Raw genomic sequence first — 26,384 nt, 5'->3', positions numbered from 1 at the left:
CGCAAATGGGCTGCTAACTTCAGGCTAAAGTTAGCTTTTGTTACGCTAACATCAATTCATTATGTGTGTGTTACTTTAGCAGCATGTTTAGCCATGTTTACATTCAGTGACGGTGTGGTTATCTCTTTGTGAGTACGTTCTGTCAGCACGTAACTTGATATGTTTAATATCACATGTTTGATATGTTTACAGTATTTACAGGGTGGTCTATTTTGTTCCAAAAACTTAAGAACATGTTTGTTTCATACTTTCAAGTATGTACAGTATAACTCTCTGGTATAACTTACAACCTACCTCACTGTACCTCAGGAATTAATTGATTATTTTATTACATGGTTTGCACAAATTAAAGAGAGTGGGGTTGTATGATATCTGTTGTAATTGCACTGGCAGACAGGGCCAAGTTGAGCATATGTGTTCCTCATCCATCACTCATATTTTGGGCATGTTTATGTTCATTGTACTTTAACAAATTCTGAGAAATTGTACAATTGCTGAAGTAGAATTTTTTTGTTTTTTGGCTTTTTTGGAGTAATGAACTTTGATTCCACTGTTACCACTTTATCTGTGTGTAATACACAATCCTTGGATAAGAAATTTGCTGTTGGGTGGAAACCTTATATGTCTAAAACCATTCCTTTATTGTTATTATTTGTGAAAATAGCAGATCTGCAAGCTTACAATGGGTTGAACTTATAGATCTGCTGCTATTTTCACAACTTATGTGTTGACACTGCCCAACAGCAATCTCCAATACTTATTGACCTAAATTAATTTGTTAAAAGACTATACTTATAAACTTATATTATACTTTTTACTCTTTTTTTTTGGACTAAAACTAGACTAAAACCTTTTTGACTTTTCATCGACTAAAACTAGACTAAAACCCTTTTGAGTTTTCGTCGACTAAAACTGGACTAAAACTATCACATATGAAAGTGACTAAAATGTGACTAAAACTAATAAGCATTTTAGTCCAAAAGACTAAGACTAAGACTAAATGTAAGATGGTTGTCAAAAACAACATTGCTCAGGAACAACAAACATAAAAACAAAATATTCCAAGGGATAAACCGTGATTGGGTATTGACATCTTCTGGCATTGACTCTAAAAGTCAGGATAACACATATAGTCCGAATTTTCCGGACTATAAGACAATACTATTTTGCTAAGCGTTGAACACTGCGGCTTACTTGTTTGTAATGTATATTTTCTGCTGGATCTACTCTCTATTTTATGCTGCAGCTGTTACATATACTGTAATATTGTACATGGTAAGTGGGATTTGTTATACAATATAATATAATAATATATCAGTATTTATTATATACTGTATATAAAATATGTAAATATTACATATATGTTATATTTTATATTGCTACTCGGGTAAATTTTTTGTCTACTTAATACCTTTTGTTTTTGCCATCTTTTTTTGCCCTTGTGTACATTATCCTTTCCATCCTTACCCTTTCCATCCTTTGTAACTGAACTACTGTGTGGAACAATTTGCCTTGTGGATCAATAAGAATTCTCACCGGCATTGAAAGTAAACTTGTTTTTAAAAGGAAAGTCATATTTTATCTGAGTCTGTAAATTAGTTTGCTTGTTGATGATTTTTGTTTGGTTTTGTATTGTGTAGCCTAGTTATATTTATATGGTAATTATTATTCTGTGACTGTAAACTGTTTGCTTGTTTTCTTATTGATGCTTTTATTCTTTTCTGTATTGTGTAGTTATAATTATATGCTTTTACTTGTAATTGTATTGAGTTTGTGGACCCCAGGAAGACTAGTGGGTTGTTGTGGCAACCAGCTAATGGGGATCCTTACTAAAAATCAAAAATCTAAATCAAATAAAGTTTGTATAAGTCTAAGTCTAGGTCTAAGTTATACTAAGTTATTCCCGGGCGCGGCCACCACTGCTGCCCCAGTCCTCCCCTCACCTCCCAGGGGGTGAACAAGGGTGATGGGTCAAATGCAGAGGAAACATTTCACCACACCTAGTGTGTGTGTGACAATCATTGGTACTTTAACTTTAACTTGAACTTTAATACAAAGATGCAGCTAATCTACGGGTTTTTCTTCGCTAACGGCTAAATTATGGAATGGATGAAGCAAACAAATCAAGCAACTTACTCAAATGATTCACTGTAAGAAACTGTTCACATTACAAGGAAGAATAAACTCGATAAACATTTTTTAACCTTTTTTAAAAAAGGAGAAAATCTTATTCATCTCATAAAGGATGACTAAAGACATCAATGATGTTTCTGTTTTCTTAAAATGAGACGTTTTGCTGCCGTGTTACAGCACCTTTTGAAAACAATTAAGCAATCTTTCGATGTGAAAAATCATGTTTTGGGGACTATGTCTCACAGCTGGCTTGGGAACCCCTCGGGATCCCACGGGGGGAGTTGGACGAAGTGGCTGGGGAGACGTAAGTCTGGGCTTCTCTGCTTAGGCTGCTTCCCCCGCGACCAGACCTCAGATAAGCGAAGAAGATGGATGGATGGATTCATTTTTTTCTTCTAAAATTTAGTGGGTGCAGCTTATAACAGTTAAAGATGCTACCTCAGTAGAAGCATTTAAGTCCCATCTTAAAACTAATTTGTATACTCTGTCTAGCCTTTAAATAAACCCCCCTTTTAAACCAGTTGATCTGCTGCCTCTTTTCTGCTCTGCCCCCCTGTCCTTCGTGAAGAGGGGGGGCACAGATTAGGTAACCACAGATGACGCGCTAGCTGTTCAAAGTCGGGACCCGGGGTGGACCACTCATCTGTGCATCAGTTGGGGCCGTCTCTGCACTGCTGACTTGTCTCCACCCAAGACGATCTTCGGCTGGCCCCACTATGGACTGGACTCTCACACTATGATCTAGATCCACTCGACGTCCATTGCACCGGTCGCCCAGGGGGGGTCCCCACATCTGCAGTCCCCTCCAAGGTTTCTCATTGTCATCCCATTGGGTTGAGTTTTTTCTTGTGGGATCTGAGCTGATGATGTCGTTGTGGCTTGTGCAGCCCTTTGAGACACTCGTGATTTAGGGCTATATAAATAAACTTTGATTGATTGATTGATTGATTATGTACTGATATGGTATATTTTATCATGCTAACTACAAAAGGTGTAACAAGATCTTGTTTCACAAAATGAAATTGTGACAATATTTCCTGTTTAGAGAAACGCTGTCTTGCAGCCAAAAGCAATCAGAAGTGTTTTATTTTTTTAAGTGCGCCTTATAGCAATCAGAATGGTTTTTTTTAAGTGCCCCTTATAGTCAGAAAAATACTGTATTATTATTATTATTATTATTATTTATCTTACGGTATACATAAAAAATAATATTGAGCAAAATTTTATTTAAATATTGTCGATGTGGCCCTCCAGCAGTGCTCGGGTTGCTCATGCGTCCCCGGTAAAAATGAATTGCCCACCCCTGATCTAATGGATGCATAGGTGCGCCTTATAATCCGGTGCGCCTTATATATGAACAACGTTTTGAAATATGCCATTCATTGAAGGTGCGCCTTATAATCCGGTGCGCCTTATAGTGCAGAAAATACGGTAGTCCAAACAACTATAAGGCGCACTGTCGATTTATGAGAAAATTAAAGGATTTTAAGTGCGCCTTATAGTCAGAAAAATACTGTAAATTCATTTCAATGGGTGACAATTTGAGATACAAGTGTTTTGAGTAACAAGCTCAGAACCAATGAAACACTTCCTACAACTGTGAAGTAAGCCATTACTACCGAGACTAATGTAAGAGCGAGTAACAATGTTTCATTGGAATCGACCTCTTCAAATATACTGTGAAGTATATTTCCTGTTTAGAGAAACACTGTCTTGCAGGCAGAAGCAATCAGAAGTTTTTTGTTTTTTTTTAATATTGTCAGAAGAATATCCGTATTTTCGTGCACGAAGGATTGGATTCACACATTCAGTGTTTTGCGCACACAAATCTCGACCCGCCTCGTTCGCGTGAACCCAATATCCTGTAACTTCTCTTTTGAGATGAGTGTCTTGTAGGGGTGTAAAATCGATTTGAATCGTGATTCTCACGTTGTGCGATTAAGAATTGATTCTCATTTTAAAAAAATCGATTTATTATTTTTTATTTTTTATTTTTTTAATTTTTTTTAATTTTTTTAATTAATCAATCCAACAATACAATACACAGCAATACCATAACAATGCAATCCAATTCCAAAACCAAACCCGACCCAGCAACACTCAGAACTGCAACAAACAGAGCAATTGAGAGGAGACACAAACACGACACAGAACAAACCAAAAGTAGTGAAACAAAAATGAATATTATCAACAACAGTATCAATATTAGTTACAATTTCAACATAGCAGTGATTAAAAATCCCTCATTGACATTATCATTAGACATTTATAAAAAAAATTAAAAAAGAATAGTGTCACAGTGGCTTACACATGCATCACATCTCATAAGCTTGACAACACACTGTGTCCAATATTTTCACAAAGATAAAATAAGTCATATTTTTGGTTCATTTAATAGGCAAAACAAATTTACATTATTGCAATCAGTTGATAAAACATTGTCCTTTACAATTATAAAAACTTTTTACAAAAATCTACTACTCTGCTTGCATGTCAGCAGACTGGGGTAGATCCTGCTGAAATCCTATGTGTTGAATGAATAGAGAATCCTTTTGAACCGGGAAAAAAATCGTTTTTGAATCGAGAATCGTGTTTAATTGAAAACAAATCGATTTTGAATCGAATCGTGACACCAAGAATCGATATTGAATCGAATCGTGGCCCCCACTACAGTAACTGCATATATTTGCTAGCATACACATAGACTTGATGAAATGAATATAATGATAATCCCTATAGTTTTTGCATGCTAGCTATCATATTTGTTTATAAATTATAAATTCCATCCATCTTCATCTGTTAATCCAGGGATAACCTAAAGGAATTATTGTAGATTATTACATTATTTAATATAATATTATTCAATTCTAAAGCATCACACACCATGCCATATAAATGTATCTTTGTTTAAATTAAACACACTGTAAGATAAATCTAAAGCTGCTTGGTGAGTTTTTATTAGAGATAAAACGAACACGCGAGTCAACGATTCAATCAGAAAAGGGTACTGAGATGCATTCAGCTGGAGAAACCTGAAGCAGCTGGAAGCACCAGCTGGTAGTCAGACACATCTTGGGTTTCAAGAGGAGATAACGTTTGCAATATAAACTTTTGTTTATGTAGCATCTTAACAAAGTCAATATTGAAAAGTACAACAATAGAAAGAAAAGCATTTATTCTGATTGCTTAGCAGCAACTAAGTCACATGTTCAAAATAATTGCATCAGCGTTGGTGTTTGAATAATATTCTCATAGGGGCTTCAAATTATTTCATCACTCTGCAAAACCAATTGAAGAATTGGTACAACATCCAAATATTAACCACTGGTTTGCTACTTGCTGCCCGCATCTTTCTTTCTTCAGATTGATTAGCATTTTACCATTTTTAATACACAATAGGGTTTTAAAATGCATGCAAGAGATAACAGTGAAAGGGCCCCTCTATTGGCACTTGTTTCATAGTTCTGGACTTAAAAATTACATGTACAGGTAAATTTCTCCACCAAATATACACAGTTGTGATTTTAGGCTTGTTTTCTAACGAGTTTCAGCGCATTTTGGTACGCCGACTTGTATTTCCAAACTGTGTGGGGCCTGCATCAGCCAATAGACGTCACTGACAGTAGACTGGAGGCAATTTCATATTGCGTAATATGTGTTTTGGTAGCATCTTAATCCCCAATCATGATATTTTCACACAGAATGTGAAGGATTGATCAAATATGTCTGCCAGATGCATTGTTGCAGGTTGCAGCAATAATGATAATAACAATAATAATAAGTCATGTTTTTTTTGTTTTTTTTATGTTTTATTGTTTTGTTTTTAATATTTTTAATGTTTTGTGTTGTGTTTGTATATGTTTAATGGATCTTAAGGTCTGCAATAAAGATTGATGAATAATAATGGATTAGATGTATATAGCATTTTTCTAGACAACTAATAATACAACTAAAGAAAGAGTCAGCCCGCACACATTTCCAAATAATGGGAATATGCAAAATGGGATGGACCAAGCGTAAAAAATGTAAAAGGCTAAAGCCAAATGTGATCCCGAAAATCAGGAACACCCTCCTAGAGTGTAGAAAAACAGAACCTGCGGGAAAAACGGAGAAAGAAGCGCACACCAGGCGCTAAAAACTAGGGGGTGGGCGTAATTAAGCCGTTACTATTCTACAAAACCCAAAACCAGTGAATTTGGCACGTTGTGTGAATCGTAAAGACAATATATTTAATGTTTGAACTGGGAAACTTTTTTTTTTTTTGGCAAATAATCGTTAACTTAGAATGTAATGGCAGCAACACATTGCACAAAAGTTGGCACAGGGGCATTTTTACCACTGTGTTACATGGCCTTTCCTTTTAACAACACTGAGTAAACGTTTGGGAACTGAGGAGACACATTTTTTAAGCTTTTCAGGTGGAATTATTTCCCATTCTTGCTTGATGTACAGCTTAAGTTGTTCAACAGTCCGGGGTCTCTGTTGTGGTATTTTAGGCTTTATATTGCGCCACACATTTTCAACAGGAGACAGGTCTGGACTACAGGCAGGCCAGTCTAGTATCTTCACTCTTTTACTACGAAGCCACGTTGTTGTAACACGTGCATAATGTGTATTGCTGAAATAAGCAGGGGCGTCCATGATAACTTTGCTTGGATGGCAACATATGTTGCTCCAAAACCTGTATGTACCTTTCAGCATTAATGGTGCCTTCACAGATGTGTAAGTTACCCATCACAGATGCTGGCTTTTGAACTTTGCGCCTATAACAGTCCGGATGGTTCTTTTTCTCTTTGGTCCGGATTCAACAGATTCCAAAAACAATTTGAAATGTGGACTCGTCAGACCACAGAACACTTTTCCACTTTGCATCAATCCATCTTAGTTGAGCTCGGGCCCAGCGAAACCAGCGGTGTTTCTGGGTGTTGTTGATAAATGGCTTCCGCTTTGCATAGTAGAGTTATAACTTTTTTTTAACTTCACTGGTTTTGGGGTTTGTATTTGGCATCCTCTTCTACTGATGTTTCCCTCAAAACGCTTGGGGAAATGCTGAAAGGGAATGACAAAACAGACTATGGTGCAGCGTTAATTTTGACAGGAGTTTTTAATTTACCGGAACTTTTAGTCATAGTCTTTTGACGAGCATTTCTTTTAGTTTTAGTCCAATCTTAGTCATCGCAACTGATTTATTTTTAGTCCAGTTTTAATAAACAAAATTACACAACATTTTAGTCAGCTGAAATTACAGTAAATTTAGTCGACTAAAATAGAAAGTATAAAAGATAAGGCCTCTTCAAAGCATTTCCATCCATCCATTTCTTATCGCTTGTCCCTTTTGTTTGTTTAACACTAAAGGAGCATGATCTTATGTACAGGAATGATGTAGTACAAGTACGCCTTAACCCAGGGGTGGGCAATTAATTTTTACCGGGGGCCGCATGAACAACCCGAGCACTGCTGGAGGGCCACATCGACAATATTTCAATTAAATTTTGCTCAATATTATTTTTGATATATACCGTAAGATAAATAATAATAATAATAATAATAATAATTAATAATAATAGTAATACTTCAACATAGTGTATGTAACAGCATTCCATGACTAATATAAATAAATTAACATTAATAATAAATGACAGTAAAATAAGCACACGTATGACTGAGGAGTCATAGTGTAACTTTGTGTGATGTTTGAGTTGTCCGACTTTTTGTGTGGCCTTAAACGCACCAGTGGTTTAGTGCTATGCGTGTTGGTGACAGATGACAAGTTGCTTTTGGCCTGGTTTGTACGGCAGAAAATGACTAGTTTTTCGAGATAGAAGTGTTTTACTTATGTTTTTGGTGTGGTTATGGCCGAATATAAACAGTTTTGCTCAATAAAGTGATCGATATAATTCCTGTCCTCGAAGCATCTCGATAGACGTTACAATAATTGAACGGTGTTGACGAACACCGTTAGGGCCGCTTGTTGTCACTGTCACTCAAAGTTGCATTGCAAAATTACATAGAATAAATATGTTTATTTTGTTTAGAATTCAGATGGGATTTGATTTGGTGCGCGGCATATATTTGCTGCGCGCAGCAGACGCTTGAGCAGTGCGCAATTGCGCAGGCACGCACCTTAGAGGGAACGTTGCTTTGCAGTTCATGTCTTGTTGGAAACACGCCATTCCTCATCAACTTTTCTCTTTTTAGCGTCTCGGGTGTAAACCGTGCATCACTTGTCGCTGCATGTGCACCTTCACTCGCAGGTTACACACTGACACACGCCCATAAATAATAATTTTCAAAATAAAAGCAGCACAGTTGTATTGCGCGCACGACATAGATGTTTTTTCAACTTTATTTTGTAATTAATGATTGCAGCTGTTCACATTCACTCACAATCACGCACACGCATACGTCCACACGGAAGTAATACAAATAACGATTTTCAAAACAAAAGCAGCACCGTTGTATTGCACACTCGACATAGATACTTTTTAAAATGTATTTTGTAATTTATAATTGGCCTCACGCGGGCCGGACACGGACGCACAAAGGGCCGGATGCGGCCCGCGGGCCGCAGAATGCCCAGGTCTGCCTTAACCTAAAGGGGGGCTCCTTTCACCCTCCAAATCTCAACTGTCCACCCCCTGAAAACACAGTTTGAAAAATAAAAATCATGATTTTGCTCAACAAAACAGCAACAATGTAAAAATATCCGTTTAAAAGGTTTTACATCTCCTTACTTTCCTGTAAGGACTTGAGTTTCTTTGAAAATACATCACATCAGCAATATAATGGCAAATAGACAACTACTCACTAGATTCTACTTACTTAATACATATTCAATTCTATTTATTATTTCCTTTGCATAATCCACAATGCCCGAGTGCCTGTCTGCTCAACACATCTCTCAAACTGTCAGAAGAGTACTCCAAGTACCACTCTGCCCATATATCCTGTCGCTAGGCAAGGTTCACTGACTCATCGACAAAAAAACTTTGGGAGTGACTTCTTTTTTGTGCTGCAATAACTTTACAGTTTTTTTTTAAAATATTTTTGAGAGTACAGCATATAACAGACATATAAAATGTCGCCTGAGGCAGCAGAGCGATTAAAACAGAATTTGGGTTACTCGCAACTAGTGTTGTATCGGTAACAAAATGTTTTCAATACTTTTCGGTACTTTTCAATACTTTTCTAAATAAAGGGGGGGCACATCTGCGGTCCCCTCCAAGGTTTCTCATTGTATCCCATTGGGTTGAGTTTTTTCTTGCCCCGATGTGGGATCTGAGTCGTTGTGGCTTGTGCAGCCCTTTGAGACACTCGTGATTTAGGGCTATATAAATAAACTTTGATTGATTGATTGATTGATTATGTACTGATATGGTATATTTTAGCATGCGAACTACAAAAGGTGTAACGAGATCTTGTTTCACAAAATTAAATCGTGACGATATTTCCTGTTTAGAGAAAAGCTGTCTTGCAGGCAGAAGCAATCAGAAGTAGTGTTTTGCGCACACAAATCTCGACCCGCCTCGTTCGCGTGAACCCAATATCCCGTAACATCTCCTCTTGTGAGGTGAGTGTCTCGTCACGTAACTGCATATTTTTGCTAGCATACACATAGACTTGATGAAATGAATATATTGATAATCCCTATATTTTTTTGCATGCTGGCTATCATATTTGTTTATAAATTATAAATTCCATCCATCTTCATCTGTTAATCCAGGGATAACCTCAAGGAATTATTATAGATTATTACATTATTTAATATAATATTATTCAATTCTAAAGCATCACACACCATGCCACATATGTATTTTTGTTTAAATTAAACACACTGTAAAATAAATCCTAGCTATCCTGTCGCTAGGCAAGGTTCACTGACTTCTGTTTTGTGCTGCAATAACTTTACTGCTTTTTTAAAATATATTTTTGAGAGTACAGTATAAAACAGACATATAAAATGCCGCATGAGGCAGCAGAGCGCTTAAAACATAATTTGGGTTACTCGCAACTAGTGTTGTACCGGTAACAAAATTATTTCGATACTTTTCGGTACTTTGATACTTTTCTAAATAAAGGGGACCATAAAAATTGCATTATTGGCTTTATTTTAACAAAAAATCTTAGGGTACATTAAACATATGTTTCTTATTGCAAGTTTGGCCTTAAAAAAATAGTGAACATACAAGACAACTTGTCTTTTAGTAGTAAGTAAACAAACAAAGGCTCCTAATTTAGTCTGCTGACATATGCAGTAACATATTGTGTCATTTATCATTCTATTATTTTGTCTAAATTATGAAGGACAAGTGGTAGAAAATTAATTATTAATTTACTTGTTCATTTACTGTTAATATCTGCTTACTTTTAGTTGTAACATGTTCTGTCTACACTTCTGTTAAAATGTAATAATCACTTATTCTTCAGTTGTTTGATACCTTACATTAGTTTTGGATGATACTAAAAATTTGGGCATCAATCCGATACCAAGTAGTTACAAGATCATACATTGGTCATATTCAAAGCCCTCATGTGTCCAGGGACATATTTCCTGAGTTATAAACATAATATACATTTTAAAAAAACGAAAGAAGATGCTGTGATGCCACAAAATATCGACGTAATCATAGTAGTATCGACTAGATACGCTACTGTACTTGGTATCTTTACAGTGGATGTTAGGTGTAGATCCACCAATTGTGTTTGTTTACATGTTGACGCCGGTAAGCTACGGGTTGAAATAAAACATGTTTAGCTATTCCTCGTCCTGCAGGGATGATACTTGTAAGAAACATACTTTATTTGTCGCCATGGAGGCGAGGATTAGGGATTTAGAAGTAGCTAAAACACTGCCGACTGCAGCTGGACTTTAGCCGCTAGCTATCTAGCCATGTCTTAAAGCACCTCTTCCTGAGGGCATTTCAGTGTTATAACTTCACCTTTATTGTTAGTTTTTCAGCCAAAATGTGTTCGTTCTCCTTTTTCTGTCTACACACCGTGTCTGCTTGTAAGTACTCCGTGATTGTGCGCTGCCGAACATGCTCGTCTGCTCGTAAACCAGCAATGACACGACGTGATGACAACGGGGGCACATGGGGGTGGTGGACCGGTACTTTTCAGAGGCGGTGAAGTACCGAATATGATTCATTAGTATCGCGGTACTATACAACCCTACTCGCAACCCATGAATACTAAAACAGTAGTGTTTTCTTGTGAAAACATTTTGGCGCAACGTTTTACTCAGCAAACAAAGCCTTTTCCATACCTGTGCAGTTAAAAAACAGAAAACAAAACGTATGTTTGATAAGAATAAAAATTTTAAAAAAAAGTCAGATGCTGGAAAATCATCCCATAGTGCTTAATGCGGGGGTCGGCAACCCGCGGCTCTAGAGCCGCATGCGGCTCTTTAGCGCCGCCCTAGTGGCTCTCTGGAGATTTTTCAAAAATGTATGAAGAATGGAAAAAGATGAGGGGAAAAAAATATATTTTTTTGTTTTAGTATGGTTTCTGTAGGAGGACAAACATGACACAAACCTCCCTAATTGTTATAAATCACACTGTTTATATTAAACATGCTTCACTGATTCGAGTATTTGGCGAGCGCTGTTTTGTCCTACTAATTTTGGCGGTCCTTGAACTCACCGTATAGTTTGTTTACATGCATAACTTTCTCCGACTTTCTAGGACGTGTTTTATGCCACTTCTTTTTCTGTCTCATTTTGTCCACCACACTTTTAACGTTGTGCATGAATGCACAAAGGTGAGTTTTGTTGATGTTATTGACTTGTGTGGAGTGCTAATCAGACATATTTGGTCACTGCATGACTGCAAGCTAATCGATGCTAACATGCTATTTAGGCTAGCTATATGTACATATTGCATCATTATGCCTCATTTGTAGCTACATTTGAGCTCATTTAGTCTTCCTTTAAGTCCTCTTAATTCAATGTATATCTCATGACACATGTAATATGGCTTTTAATTTTTTGCGGCTCCAGACAGATTTGTTTTTGTATTTTTGGTCCAATATGGCTCTTTCAACATTTTGGGTTGCCGACGCCTGGCTTAATGCAACAGATAGTGCCCTACTTTGTAATTACCTCCCCGTACAAATGGTGGAAAATGTCTGCCCTCAATGGTTTGGTAAAGCTGATTATTCCAGCCTTTTATCTGGTCATTGTTCCTCTCCCACTGGCATGGCTTGAAGTCAGGGTTATAAATATACATGTGTTTATTGTCCTCGAGGGGCACCGCACGACTAATCCCACCTCAATGCATTTGCATTTAGTGGTGTGTAAATATAAGACTGGTTTGTGTGCATGTTTCTACAATTTGTATTTCTGTAAAGAGGCAAAATGCATCTCATTTGCGGCTCGCTGAAAGTAAAGAGCACTAGTGAGAGTGGGAGTGTGTATGGAAATGTTTGGGAATAGAATATTTTAAAGTCAGTCCTCTGCATTCTGGGAAAGTTTGTTCTGTAGTTATCCAAAAGGTATTCCATATTATGTGTCATAATAGTTATGATGAAATGATCTGGCTATAGTAATGTTTTGTACAATTAGACATTGTTGTACTTTAAATCATTTGAAGTGGGCGACTATATATTATTATGTCATTAAAAACAACATTTTTGCAGATAACGTTCACTACAGTGGAGATGGAAAGAGAATCACCCGCATTCAAGGCCTGGAATATTCCTAAAGGCACACACACGATTTAAAGGCGCAGTCAGACGATGTGACTATTTTTATTGTGCAAGGCGGCAGCTGTCATTAATTACTAGTGAGATGCCCTTCCGCAAAGAGGGATTGCATAGCAGCCTTTTATTCAGCTGTGTGGTGTGTGTGTGTGTGTGTGGGTGGGTGTGGGTGTGGGCGTGTGTTCTTGTATTTCTACCCTTCTTGAGACATTAAGAAAAACATTGCATCTAATAGAGAATGTCTCATTTGCACCCCTGGTGGTGAAATCTATCAAAATGAGGGTGGTCCCAAAAAGGAGGGATTTTTCTAATTGACTGTGTGTCTGTTTTAAAAGTGCTCCCCCTCTGGTCAACATATGAAATAACAAGTGTGTGTAAGAAATTGAAATGCGCCTCCTTTGGCCAAAATTAATACAAAAAATAAAAGAATAATGTATATGTAATAACAAAGTAAATAATGAAGATTAAAAACTAACTACAAACAAACAAACAAACAAAAGAAGGATTAACTAAAAGCAGTCTTTTTTGCCACGGCCAGGGCGCATTGGAATGCGCCCTCATCCTTGCACGCTGAAAGCACCGCAGGACACGCCCCCACACGCGCCGCGCAGACCGCGGCCACGCGCCTCCACGGCTGGCGGCAATCATCTATGAGCACACCTGCCGGTAATGAAGGAGCTGCCTTCATAAGCTTGGACAACCTGGCATGCCGCGGCCGGAATATAGTCTCCTGTACAGTAAACTATCATCTGCTGCTTTATGCAATCCTGCTCTCTCTGTGTTTTGCCCCTCCGTGTTCTCAGTGTGTTTTCTTGTGTCGTCCCCGCAGTACCCTCCGTCGCCTTGTAGTGAGCTGTGCGTCTCACTTTCCCCGGATCTCCCTCTGGACTCTGACTGCCTCCCTCGATCCTTGACTTTCCTCGTATTGGACTCGGACTCGTAGACTTCTCTCTCCCCTGGACTTCCTCGTCTCTTGACAACATTTGTTAACACACACCTCAGTTAAATACTACACATAGTCTTACACCATACACACTCTTGGATTTTGACACACACCATTCTATAGTTTATTAGTGTTGTTTATTATTATTATATATATTAACTATATATATAATCAATCATTGTACATTACTGTCCTCTAGTATCTGTTGCCGTCACCTTCCCCTGCTAACCATAACATTTTTCTCACAATGTGTCGACTTTTTTCTTATAAAATTAGGAACAATTTATCATATTATTTCTGTTTCTGTAATATTGCAATATTTTCTCGTAAAATGATTACTTTTTATTGTAATATTATTACTTTTAATGCAAAATGGTGACACGTGTCATATAAAATTCTGACTTTTATCCCAATATTGCCAATTTTTTTGTAGATGACTTGTCATAATTTTGTCATGCAAAATTCCAATAATTATTATAATAATGCCAAAATGTGACTTTTGTCAAATAAAATTACGACTCTTTTCATAAAATTGCCAAAATGTAAGCTTTTCTTGTAAAATTGTGACTGTTATTGAGTAAAATTCCAACTTTTATCATAATATTGCACAAATGTTCAGTTTTTCTTGTAAAATTTTGACTTGCGATGAGTAAAATTACATTTTTTATTATAATACTGCCAAAATTATAAGTTTTTCTTGTAAAGCTGTGTTCCAACTCATTTTTCACAACAATCTTTTTTATATTGGCATAGTATGTACCGTATTTTTCGGACTATAAGTCGCAGTTTTTTTCATAGTTTGGCCGGGGGTGTGACTTATACTCAGGAGCGACTTATGTGTGAAATTATTAACACATTACCGTAAAATATCAAATAATATTATTTAGCTCATTCACGTAAGAGACTAGACGTATAAGATTTCATCAGATTTAGCGATTAGGAGTGACAGATTGTTTAGTAAACGTATAGCATGTTCTATATGTTATTTGAATGACTCTTACCATAATATGTTACGTTAACATACCAGGCACGTTCTCAGTTGGTTATTTATGCCTCATATAACGTACACTTATTTAGCCTGTTGTTCACTATTCTTTATTTATTTTAAATTGCCTTTCAAATGTCTATTCTTGGTGTTGGGTTTTATCAAATAAATGTCCCCAAAAAATGCGACTTATACTCCAATGCGACTTATATATGTTTTTTCCCTTCTTTATTATGCATTTTTCGGCCGGTGCAACTTATACTCCGGAGCAACTTATACTCCGAAAAATACGGCATGTATTATTAATGTTGTAAATACAAATCTTAATATATCTAGAAAGGGTGGTCCTAAAGAGGTAGGCATTTTTCGGAGGTCTCAAGAAGGCAACACATTCAACAATGTGTGTGTGTGTGTGTGTGTGTGTGTGTGTGTGTGTGTGTGTGTGTGTGTGTGTGTGTGTGTGTGTGTGTGTGTGTGTGTGTGTGTGTGTGTGTGTGTGTGTGTGTGTGTGTGTGTGTGTGTCTGTGTGTGTGTGTGGAATCATGACGTGCCCTGGCCCACCTCTTCCACTTGTGCCATAGGAGGGGAAACATGCCGTGCGCTTACAATAAATAACCATACTTTAGTCTTGTGTGTTTGGTTGTTCAGTAAATAGTAATGTACATACTGTAACTTCCAGTCTTCAGTTCTTGCTTTGAAGAATGTCGTAATATTTTGTCAAATAAATATTTTTTTGTTTTAATTTATACAGTAACACATTAGCAGCACGGTGGCACAGTTGTTAGTGCTCGTACCTCACAATAAGAAGGTCCTAGATTAAATTCCCGGGCTTAGGGTCTTTCTGTGTGGGGTGTGCATGTTCTCCCCTTGACTGTGTGGGTTCCCTCCAAGGACCTCCCACCTCCAAAGACATACACCTGGGGATAGGCCGATTGGCAACACTAAGGCCAGGGTAAATCACACCTAATCTTATCCGTGTCCACACACAACATTGCCACCGTTAAAGACCCCCTCTCCCTCTCCGTCCGCCGGCGCAATGCGACCTAGTACGCGTGCGTGGAAAATGTGTTGCTTTATGTGCAAGTTCTTAAATTTAACTTATCTGAACAATATCCAGTGTTGTGGTATTTCAATTAACTGGATTCCAGTGTGCTGTGGGGGCCTATTGTAGTGAATCACACCTGAGCCATCATACACTAATCAAATCTTTATTGGACACGTAAACAATGTGATAAAGAACATTTAACATCAATCAATCTAGGGACCTAGATATCTGGTCAGGACTCTCCTCACTCTTTTGCCTTCACCTTCATTGTCCATTCGTTTTTGGTGACTTTATATACTCTGGACCTAGACGTTGAGTCCGCGACATACATGGCGTACGATAACTGATTCAGTCTGCTTTGCCAGTCCAAATGCATTCGCCATTTTCCTCGACGGCCAGGTAATACAAAGCACACGCTACCTTTTTTATCACATCCACGGGAGCCCGCATTCTCATTGACTCACCTTCGACAAATGGACAAAGTTTTTCGCTAAGTAGAAACACAGCTGACCCTGCCGGACATTGGAAAGTTCTCCTGCCGTCTGAGAAGTGTTGTATCCCAAATAGCTGCAATCGCTTTGTCTTAAGGTATTCATGTGTGATTTCCACAAGCGTCTGTACAGACGGAAGGAGAAACACAGCATATCTGGATGACTCGCCTCCATATTTCCAGTGGTTACCTCCAAGTTACGAAACCGCTTTATTAAACCGCATTCTTTCTGACGTCACTTCCTGTCCGAACTCACTTTGTAAACGATCAATGAGTCCATACAAAGCTAAGTGCCGGGGATTCAAGAATTACACGGCTGACTTACCCGTGCAAAAATTTGTCCGAGGAGGCGGACATTAAACGCTGGTTTAGTGGGGCTGACACGGGGCTTAGGATAAATAATTATACGTTTAAGGGGTTAAACGACTTAGTGTAGATATGGCCTAAATTGGCCCTAGTGTGTGAATGTGAGTGTGAATGTTGTCTATCTGTGTTGGCCATGTGATGAGGTGGCGACTTGTCCGGGGTGTATCCCGCCTTCCGCCCAAGTGCAGCTGGGATAGGCTTCAGCCTTCCACGACCCCAAAAGGGACAAGCGGAAGAAAATGGAAGGATGGATAAACATGTTACATATCTCCCTAAGTTGCATTATACTAAATGGATATATCCAGCAACTTCGCACAGACATTCATTTTTTTTTGCATTTTTTTTTTATAAATAGTGGACACACCAGATACCCCCAGACAGCCCAATAAAGCAAAACTGTACATTTCAGAGTGGCCTCTTATTGTGGGCAGCCTAAGGCACACCTGTGCAATAATAATGCTGTTTAGTCAGCATCTTGATATGCCACACCTGTGAGGTGGGATGGATTATTTTGGAAAAGAAGAAGTGCCCACTAACACATATTTAGATTTGTTTACAATATTTGAGAGTAATAAGTATTTTGTGTATATAGTAAAAGTTTTAGATCTTTGAGCTCAACTCATGAAAAATGGGAGCAAAAACAAAAGTGTTGTGTTTATATTTTTGTTCAGTATACTGTACATCATTTTCGCCCATTTGCAGCCTCGACTTGTTCAGGGGACGCACAGTCCACCTTCGCAAACTTCTTCTCTTCCGAGTTCAAAGCAATGTACACAGTTAAATTAATCGATGTTTCAAAAGTAGAGTTTCCAGCCCCAATTCAAAAGGGGGTATCGCTTTCGACGACATTGTTTACTACTATAGGTTGGAAGCTCTCTCTTTCAGGAAGTTTGTATCTAGTCAACGACAGCTGTGGTTGTTACTTTACGAGAAACTGCCCCTTGGTGTTTTGGAAGAGTATTGCCAGTCACACACCAGCCCCCGCGGAAGAGCTATAAAGGAATCAAGATGCCATCAGAAGGGACGCAAACTACGTGACGCGAGAGTATATACCAGGCTTCGGGCTAACAGGGACCTAATTGTGTCTGGTTCCGTTTTGTTTGGTCTCTGATAGATGTTGGCGGATGTTGTAAACTGTGAGAAGTCTGTTACCTAAAGATACCCTTTATTTTTGATTGTGTTACACTTTTAAACATGTCAGTCGTTATTAGTTAATGAAGTCATTAGAGACAACAAACTTGACGTCGTTGGTCTCGCCGAGACCTGGCTCAAACCAGACGATTTTTTTGCGCTAAATGAGGCATCTCCTCCTAACTATACCAATACACATATTGCCCGACCTCTTGAAAGGGGAGGCGGTGTCGCACTAATATACAATGAAAACTATAATCTTACACCTAACCTAAATAATAAATATAACTCGTTTGAGGTGCTCACTTTTAGGTTTGTCACACCGCTGCCTCTCCACCTGGCTGTTATCTACCGCCCCCCTGGGCACTATTCGGACTTCATCAGTGAATTCTCAGAGTTTGTTGCTGATCTAGTGACGCACGCCGACAATATAATCATAATGGGGGACTTTAATATCCATATGAATACCCCATCGGACCCTCCATGCGTGGCGCTCCAGACTATAATTGATAGCTGTGGTCTTACACAAATAATAAATGAACCCACGCATCGCAACGGTAATACGATAGATCTAGTGCTTGTCAGGGGTATCACCACCTCTAAAGTTACGATACTCCCGTACACTAAAGTAATGTCCGATCATTACCTTATAAAATTCGAAGTTCTGACTCATTGTCAACAAACTAATAATAATAATAATAACTACTATAGCAGCCGCAACATTAATGCTGCCACAACGACGACTCTTACTGACCTACTGCCTTCGGTAATGGCACCATTCCCAAATTATGTGGGCTCTATTGATAACCTCACTAACAACTTTAATGACGCCCTGCGCGACACCATTGATAGTGTAGCACCGCTAAAGCTAAAAAGGGCCCCTAAAAGGCGTACCCCATGGTTTACAGAAGAAACTAAAGCCCAGAAATTATCATGTAGAAAGCTGGAACGCAAATGGCGTGCGACTAAACTTGAGGTTTTCCATCAAGCATGGTGTGATAGTTTAATAACTTATAAACGCATGCTTACCTCAACTAAAGCTAAATATTACTCAAATCTCATCCACCTCAACAAAAATGATCCTAAATTTCTGTTTAGTACAGTAGCATCGCTAACCCAACAAGGGACTCCTCCCAGTAGCTCCACCCACTCAGCAGATGACTTTATGAATTTCTTTAATAAGAAAATTGAAGTCATTAGAAAAGAGATTAAAGACAATGCATCTCAGCTACAACTGGGTTCTATTAACACAAATACGACTGTATATACGACGGACACTGCCCTCCAAAATAGCTTCTCTCTCTTTGATGAAATAACATTGGAGGAATTGTCAAAATGTGTAAATGGGACAAAACAAACAACATGTTTACTTGACCCAATTCCTGGGAAACTTATCAAGGAGCTTTTTGTATTATTAGGTCCATCAGTGTTAAATATTATAAACGTATCACTTTCCTCTGGCACTGTTCCCCTAGCATTCAAAAAAGCGGTTATTCATCCTCTACTCAAAAGACCTAACCTCGATCCTGATCTCTTGGTAAACTACCGGCCGGTGTCCCACCTTCCGTTTATCTCGAAAATCCTCAAAAAAATTGTAGCACAGCAGCTAAATGAACACTTAGCGTCTAACAATCTCTGTGAACCTTTTCAATCCAGTTTCAGGGCAAATCACTCTACGGAGACAGCCCTCGCAAAAATGACTAATGATCTATTGCTAACGATGGATTCTGATGCGTCATCTATGTTGCTGCTTCTTGATCTTAGCGCTGCTTTCGATACTGTTGATCATAATATTTTATTAGAGCGTATCAAAACGCGTATTGGGATGACAGACTTAGCCTTGTCTTGGTTTAACTCTTATCTTACTGACAGGATGCAGTGTGTCTCCCATAACAATGTGACCTCGGACTATGTTAAGGTAACGTGCGGAGTTCCCCAGGGTTCGGTTCTTGGCCCTGCACTCTTTAGTATTTACATGCTGCCGCTAGGTGACATCATACGCAAATACGGTGTTAGCTTTCACTGTTATGCTGATGACACTCAACTCTACATGCCCCTAAAGCTGACCAACACGCCGGATTGTAGTCAGCTGGAGGCGTGTCTTAATGAAATTAAACAATGGATGTCCGCTAACTTTTTGCAACTCAACGCTAAGAAAACGGAAATGCTGATTATCGGTCCTGCTGAACACCGACATCTATTTAATAATACCACCTTAACATTTGACAACCAAACAATTAAACAAGGCGACTCGGTAAAGAATCTGGGTATTATCTTCGACCCAACTGTCTCGTTTGAGTCACACATTAAGAGTGTTATTAAAACGGCCTTCTTTCATCTCCGTAATATCGCTAAAATTAGATCCATTTTGTCCACAAGCGATGCTGAGATCATTATCCATGCGTTCGTTACGTCTCGTCTCGATTACTGTAACGTTTTATTTTCGGGCCTCCCTATGTCTAGCATTAAAAGATTACAGATGGTACAAAATGCGGCTGCTAGACTTTTGACAAAAACAAGAAAGTTTGGTCATATTACGCCTATACTGGCTCACTTGCACTGGCTTCCTGTGCACCTAAGATGCGACTTTAAGGTTTTACTACTTACGTATAAAATACTACACGGTCAAGCTCCTGCCTATCTTGACGATTGTATTGTACCATATGTCCCGGCAAGAAATCTGCGTTCAAAGAACTCCGGCTTATTAGTGATTCCCAGAGCCAAAAAAAAGTCTACGGGCTTTAGAGCGTTTTCTATTCGGGCTCCAATACTATGGAATGCCCTCCCGGTAAAAGTTAGAGATGCTACCTCAGTAGAAGCATTTAAGTCTTATCTTAAAACTCATTTGTATACTCTAGCCTTTAAATAGACTCCCTTTTTAGACCAGTTGATCTGCCGTTTCTTTTCTTTTCTTTTCTACTCTGCTCCCAACCCGGGGTGGACCGCTAGCCTGTCCATCAGATGGGGACATCTCTACGCTGCTGACCCGTCTCCACTCGGGATGGTTCCTGCTGGCCCCACTATGGACTGGACTTTCACTGATGTGTTGGACTTTCACAATATTATGTCAGACCCACTCGACATCCATTGCTTTCGGTCTCCCCTAGGGGGGGGGGGGGGGGTTACCCACATATGCGGTCCTCTCCAAGGTTTCTCATAGTCATTCACATTGACGTCCCACTGGGGTGAGTTTTCCTTGCCCGTATGTGGGCTCTGTACCGAGGATGTCGTTGTGGCTTGTACAGCCCTTTGAGACACTTGTGATTTAGGGCTATATAAATAAACATTGATTGATTGATTGATTGAATATTTTTTATGGTGTGCATTTTTGCACCATCACCTTTTGTTTGGATTATTATCATTATTAAAGTACTGTACTTATTGCTGCCTTGCCTTACGTCGCTGCATCCGGGGATCTACTATTGACTGAGCCGTGACATTAATACACCAGCCAAAGTATGGACCCCGCAGAGACCGACCACGTCAGGATGGCGCTCCACCAGCAGGCTCAACGTCTTGGCCAACAGAAACAACAATTTGGCGCTCTTGGGGCCTGCGTCAACGCCTTGGCAGAACGCCAAGACACTCGCCTTAATGATCTCGAGACCCATTTGAGATGTGTACTCATCACGCTGCAAGCCATGACTTCCTCCTCGGCCGCTCCGTCCGCCCAGTTAAGTGCTTCTACTGATGTGGCATCTCCTGTCGTCACGTTTGCAGCCTCCTGTCCTCCCCTTTCGAAGCTTGAACGCCTCTCAGGCAAATCTGGTGATGTACGGTCCTTCCTCATCCAATGTGAGATTAATTTTTAACTTTTACCTGAAACCTTTTACTCTAAAAAGCCTGTGTGGCTTTTGTCCTATCGCACATGAGCGACCGGGCGCCTGCCTGGGCTACAGCAGAGGGGTGTGTCGTTCTCCTGCGTGCTCCTCATATGCCACCTTCGCCAAAGCAATGGAGCAGATTTTTCAATGTGAATTACCAGGATGAGAAGCGGCACAATCTGTATTTCGATTGCAACAAGGGCAGCATAGCGTTGAGGACTACGCCATTGAATTTTGCAAGCTTGCTGCCCAGAGCGAGTGGCCTACTACTGCGTTGGTGGACGTCTTTTCCCTCGTCCTCACAGATCGGATCGGTAAGCAAATTATTCCGCTAAGGACCCCCAACAACCTCAATGAACTCATCGCACTGGCTATGGAGATCGAGAATTGGCTTGTGGACTGGGAGAAGGAGAGACTCAGACGACCGGGACGCTTCCCTCCGGCTCACAGTGGGAGTGGCCCTGGCGATCGTCACATTGCCATCCAGCCGATACACACCGTCGATTCCATGCCAATCTCATCAAAGGTGGAACCCATGCAGATAGGAGGGAATCGGCTTACGCCCGCGTCTCCATTTGAAGTTGTGCTCATACTGTGGCGAGGCTGAACATCTCATCACATTGTCCTCTTCGTCCTGCCCATCGTCACTCACAAGCTTCACGTTCTCCTCAACCATGCTCTCCAGTGGCCGCTCCCACTTATCAGCAACCCTCTACAAGTCAGGCTTTGTTTCGTGTTCAACTATCTGGGGGGCTTATGTGGGACCAGGGCCGGCCCGTGGCATAGGCCGTATAGGCAAATGCTAAGGGCGCCGTCCATCAGGGGGCGCCACGCCAGCGCCACAAATGTTGGACAAAAAAATAAATAAATAAATAAAAGTTGGTACCCCCCCCCCCCCACTCCCCCCCCTGGCCCCGCACGGTGCGCCCCCTCCCTTCCCGTATCATGACTCTTTTTGGACTTGGTGGACTGGGCAGGGTATGGTCCTGAGGACCGTTCGTGTGTTTCAAGATCTTTTATTCCCGACCCCATAATATTTTCCCCCTTTTATGTCCGGTTCCCTGAGAAGCCAAGTAAGCTGCCAGGATCCATTAGGAGTGTGGGGGTCCTCATTGTGGGCTAAATTTTATGGTGTGCACTTTTGCCCCATCTCCTTTTGTTTGGATTACTATCATTTTTAAAGTACTGCACTTATTGTTGCTTTGCCTCACGTCTCTGCATCCGGGGATCTACTATTGACTGAGTCGTGACAAGAATATTGTTTAATGTCTCAAGTGCTTTGCTTCCACTGATGATAGTGTGTTGCGTCCTGCAGTTTTTAATCTTTCCAGGATTAACCTCACAGCAAGTCCGCAGTGCTCTGAGCCAACTCCCATTCAAAGGTGACGGCTCTGACAAAATTTCAGTTTCTAAGTGAGAGAGGTCTGTTGAAGGGGAACTGCATTTTTTTGGAGTTTTACCTATCGTTCACAATCATTATAAGAGACAAGAACACACACGTATTTTTTTTATTAGGATTTTAAAGATGATAAAAAATGCTTGGAACATGCTATGTCCTTGTGTAATGATGATTATTTTAGAACGGTTTACCCTCAGTTTTGTTCTACGTATGGTAAGGAGTCCACAGTGATTTTTAAGAACACTATAAAAGTTTGTACGTCAGACAACCTTTTCTACACAGGTGTGATAGTGAATGAAGCTCTGGACATGTGTGCCATGGTAGATTGTGGCTCGATGACGTGTTTTGTGAGTTCCCGTGTGCTTCATTTGATTGAGAAGTTCAATATTGTTTCTGCTGACAACATCTCCCTGACGTCAGTGACGCTAATTGCTTGTGGAGAGTTGAAAACAAGCCCTATTGGGATCTGTAGTCTTCAGATCAAAGTGCTTGACTGCAGTTTTTCAGTGCCGACCCTTATTGTAGAAGGTCACAGTGATGATATAATTTTTGGAAGCAATGCCATCAAACATCTTATCCATGTCTAGCCGGATTCTAGCAATTTCAAAACAAAAGTATATTTTGCAGAGGGCCAGGCTGTTAAAGAGGAAGCCATGTTGTAGTTTTTGGCCACAGAGGAAAAGTGTAGGGATGTGAAGTTTCTGATAAGCTATGCACTGTTAAGCTAAAACATGCTGTGACTTTAGAGCCCTTAAAAGAACACACTGTTTGCGATTGTCAATGAGGCCATAAGTGTCACTCTGCTGGCAGCACAGTCATTGTTGAGCAGAGCCTTTTAAAGACAAGGCTGCGAAATGTCATGGTGGGGCGACATGTGACTCCATTATGGGGCGATGGCCAATTTCCGGTGAGGGTTATAAACCTCCACCCTAAACCTGCAACTTTGAGACGCAACTGTTAGATCGCTGATGTGTCCCCCTTTTGTGGAACTTGAAGATTTTGACATTGAATATTTGTTTCAGAAGAACCAACATGACGCTAAAAATGTGGCCCAGACCAACCCTCGCAATGAGAAGAGCTTGACTGTTGACTCGCAAAGTTCGACAGCGTTGACTGTCTTAGGATTTTAACATTGACTTGAGCCACCTGTCTACATCTTTTAAAGGGAAGCTGGTAGAGCTGCTTGTGTAAATACAAGGCTATCTTCTCTTGCCTCAGTTTCGATTGTGGAAAGGCCAGGGACCTTTTCATCGTATCCAACTGAGTGATGATAAACTTTTCTTTGCCTTATCGTAGACTGTCTCCCTCTCACTACGGAAAGCTTTGCTTAGCTTTGAATGAGATGAAAGAATGGGATATTATAAGAAAGTCTACAAGCACATAGGTATCGCTGCTTGTTTTGCTTTGGAAAAGAAACAATGACTTGCAGCTTTTTACTGTCTTTCGCTGTCTAAATGTGCATACTGTAGGCGATGCACATCCTCTGCCTCACCAGGTTGATGCCTTGGTGGCTCTTGGAGGAAACACTTTCTTTTCAACAATGGGTTTGACATCAAGGATATTACAATGTTGAAGTTCATGCGAAAGACAGGGAATTTACAGCATTCCTGTCTGCTTTTGGACTTTATGAGGATAACAGACTTCTACAGGGACTATAACACGCTGGTGCCGTGGGATACAGTCTGGTGTGCTGTGGGAGATTATCTAATTTCACCTATTTGGGTTAAAAATATTTTTTGCAAACCAGTAATTATAATCTGCAAATGATGTGTTGTTGTTGAGTGTCGGTGCTGTCTAGAGCTCGGCAGAGTAACCGTGTAATACTCTTCTATATCAGTAGGTGGCAGCAGGTAGCTAATTGCTTTGTAGATGTCGGGAACAGCGGGAGGCAGGGTGCAGGTAAAAAAGGTGTCTAATGCTTAAACCAAAAATAAACAAAAGGTGAGTGCCCTTAAGAAAAGGCATTGAAGCTTAGGGAAGGCTATGCAGAGCAAAACTAAAACTGAACTGGCTACAAAGTAAACAAAAACAGAATGTTGGACAACAGCAAAGACTTACTGTGGAGCAAAGACTTACTGTGGAGCAAAGACGGCGTCCACAATGTACATCCGAACATGACATGACAATCAACAATGTCCCCACAAAGAAGGATAAAAACAACTGAAATATTCTTGATTGCTAAAACAAAGTAGAAAGGAAGACATGAAACTGCTACAGGAAAATACCGAAAAAAGAGAAAAAGCCACCAAGATAGGAGCGCAAGACAAGAACTAAAACACTACACACAGGAAAACAGCAAAAAAACTCAAAATATGTCACGGCGACAGGTGGTGACAGTACACCTACTTTGAGACAAGAGCTATATTGATGGATGCTTGGTTATAATTTAAAGTCATATCCAACAATTGCGACAATGACTTTTTACTGTCAACTCAGTTTAGTTTTTTAATGATTTCTGTTGGTGGTGTGCCTCCGCATTTTTTCAACGCAAAAAATGTGCATTGGCTCAAAAAAGGTTGAAAAACATTGACCTAGAGCATAGGTGTTAAAGTCAAGGCCCGCGGGCCAAAACCGGCCCGCAAATGAATTATCTATGGCCCCTGGGATGATATTTGATTAGTATTAGAACCGGCCCGCAGGCCACAGCCGCTTGCTGCTGTTTTGCACGCACCAAAACTCCATTCCCCACAATGCAACGGTAGCCCGTGAACTCATTGCAGCGCTGCAAGTGGGCCTCAGCTTCATTATTCATCAGCATTCAGGGAAGATGTCAACTTTCAGCAAACCTCCTTCCCAATAATGGCTAAACGGAAGGTGGACGGTGAGAACAGGGGGGTTCAAGCCAGGTGGGAGGCAGAGTACATGTTCACGGAGATAAAAGGCAAACCTGTGTGTCTTCTGTGTGGAGAAAGTGTGGCTGTAATGAAAGAATATAATCTAAGAGGGTACTATGAAACATCTAAGAAAAACAAAGAAAAAAATATGGACACGGATCAAAGGCTACAGAAGGTGGAAGAATTAAAACGAGGCCTTAAGTCCCAGCAGGCTCTGTTCACAAAAGCCACATCACAAAGCTATGGTGTCGTTTTGATAACTGACACCATGTTTAATTATAATTATAATATTTGAATGATGACATTCAGGAATATGTCCGGTGTTGTTGTCGCTGTGTGTTTAGTAAGTCTCCGGAACCTGAAGCCAGGGCGCCACTCAAGAGTGTTGTAACCTCCAGGCCACTTGAGTTGGTTTGCATAGACTTCTAGTTGGCTGAGGACACCTCCAACAAGTCTCTGGGTGTGTTCATTATTACTGACCATTTCACCAAATTAGCCTTGGCTTGTCTTTGTCCCAACCAGCCTGCTAAAGCCG

At 39.9% G+C, this 26,384-nt stretch overlaps 1 protein-coding gene across 3 annotated transcripts in view; it reads right to left on the bottom strand.

The window, feature by feature from the left end:
* kiaa1549la (KIAA1549-like a) overlaps positions 1 to 26,384 on the bottom strand; it is a 303,560-nt gene that overhangs the window by 63,143 nt on the left and 214,033 nt on the right. The window lies entirely within an intron of this gene.

Source organism: Entelurus aequoreus, linkage group LG24 (genome assembly GCF_033978785.1).
Source record: "Entelurus aequoreus isolate RoL-2023_Sb linkage group LG24, RoL_Eaeq_v1.1, whole genome shotgun sequence".
NCBI lineage: Eukaryota > Metazoa > Chordata > Actinopteri > Syngnathiformes > Syngnathidae > Entelurus > Entelurus aequoreus.
The sequence above is the reverse complement of the archived record's forward strand: the minus strand, read 5'-3'. Positions and strand labels throughout refer to the sequence as shown.